We start from the raw sequence: 1,967 nt of genomic DNA, 5'->3' as shown, positions 1-1,967 counted from the left end.
TCCCCGTCTGTGGACAATGGGCAGTTGTGTCTGGGTGCACAGGTGATCAATTACTGTCCATTCAGACTGGTCCATCCCTGCCACCTTGGGGTCATCCTGTTTGGAGAAGAGGCCGCATAACTGTCATCTTTAACAATGAAATGGAATCTTATTTTTTCTGAGTCAGCCTGACTAACAATGCCCAAGGTCAGAAGAGACATTTCCTGTAAGACCTTGCAATTTCTCAATAATCCTATTTGGGCTCATTGGAAGAAATGGCTGTGGGAAAATGATCTGATCATTATTTTAAGCACTGGGGCAATCATAACCAGCGACGCCTCTGAAACTCACTCTCTCTGCTTTGGTAACTACTGAAAAGAAGAGAATTGGCAAAGGTATCTGATAATGCTGCTTTATTTTTCTTTTCTTTTCTTTTGTCAGAGAAGACATTCATAATATTCTGAAAACACCTCAGGACCTCTCCACCAGTCTTTCCAAATGTTCTCCTGAAGCTGACTTTGTTGGGGACAAAGGCTTCCCGTTTTGGAAGTCCCAGCCCTGGGAAAGCCTGTGGCACTCTCTCCCACACAACTGGCTTTGTGTTGAAGACCTCTTTGGAGCATGAAAGCACTCTCTGAGGGCCTCAGGGCTCAGTGCCCTGGAGAGCCGGGCTCATTGAGCAAGGAGCAATGAAACACTTTTAGAGGGAAGGTGTGGGGGTGCCAGGGCTTGCCTGGCAGGAAAAGCTGGTGAAGGACAGCATGACTTTGCACAGAAGGGGCATCTTCCCTCGCCTACCATGACCTTTAGAGTCAGACTCCTGCTGCTCTGCCTTCAGTCCCTCAGTTTCCTCCTCTGTCCTGTGCAAAAAATAATGGTGACTGTGTCAGACTAGATGGGATTAAATGTGGTAGCCCATGTAAGGGCTTCAAATAATGCCTGCATTTAATAAATAATCTGTTCTTCCCCACCACCTCACCATTTCTCAGCCCTCAAACCTCCACTGTTGGCTGACAGGCACTTAATTGTCTAGACTTGAGGGTCAGACTGTCCAGTTCAGATGCTGCATCTCCAGAGTCCTAGAGGTGTGACTTTCAGTGCATTGTCAAGCTTTTCTGAGCCTCACTTTGCTCATCTGTAATGCAGATGAGATAATAATTCCTGCCTATGGCATTGCTGTGAGGATTGAACTAGTTCACTCACAGGAGGCAGGAACGAGCAGTCAGCACCTAAAGGCAGCCTCTAACAGCATTTATGTGAGCCTTCACTACACTGGAGACTGTGCTGTTTTGGGGGGTTTATGAGAAATCACAGGTAGCTCCTACCCTCAAGCAGCTCAATCTGGAGGGGAAGATGGCTACAGAGTGTGGGATTGAAGGGGCAGGGGAGAGAGCTTGGCCTCTGCAAACTCATCCTTAAGTGGCATGAGTTAGAGTTAGGACAATGAAAGTAGGAAAGAAGGGCAGGGCAGAGCACATCTTATTTACAATGAGACAAAGATATCATTAAATTACTAACCATGATCATCATCCTTTGTGTAGCAGCTACAGTTCTAGGTGTTAAAAAACAGCACTGAGCCAAAGACTATGCATTAGTCCCCTTGTGGAACTTACAGGGTAGTGACATAGACAGCAGCAACAAGCACATGGACTGTTTGTCAAGTGGTGGCAGATGGGGTTGTGTTATGAAACAGGAGAGTCAAGAAAATTCCTAATTAGTGTATTACTGTCTTCGTAAAACTGACCTGAGGGGGGCTGGGTAGTGGCGTACCTGGTTGAGTACACATGTTAGCATGCACAAGGACCTGAGCTCAAGCCCCAACTCCCTACCTGCAGGGAGGAAGCTTCATGAGTGGTGAAGAAAGTCTGCAGGTGTCTCTATCTCTCTCTCTCTATCTCCCTCTCCCCCTCTTAATTTCTCTCTGTTCTATCTAATTAAAAAGGAAGAGGGACGGAATAGGCGCTAGGAGCAGTGGATTCATTGTGCAG

General features: G+C 46.8%; 1 long non-coding RNA gene across 1 annotated transcript; it reads right to left on the bottom strand.

Moving 5' to 3' along the window:
* Nucleotides 1-375: 375 nt before the first annotated feature.
* Nucleotides 376-1,045, bottom strand: LOC132532978 (uncharacterized). The gene is made up of 2 exons (XR_009544875.1): nt 959-1,045; nt 376-839 (listed from the first exon to the last, which is right to left on the bottom strand). It is a non-coding gene; the product is annotated as an uncharacterized LOC132532978 (long non-coding RNA).
* Nucleotides 1,046-1,967: the final 922 nt, after the last annotated feature.

Source organism: Erinaceus europaeus, chromosome 15 (genome assembly GCF_950295315.1).
Source record: "Erinaceus europaeus chromosome 15, mEriEur2.1, whole genome shotgun sequence".
Classification (NCBI taxonomy): domain Eukaryota; kingdom Metazoa; phylum Chordata; class Mammalia; order Eulipotyphla; family Erinaceidae; genus Erinaceus; species Erinaceus europaeus.
Note: the sequence above shows the minus strand (reverse complement) of the source record. Positions and strands in the feature narration are given on the sequence as shown.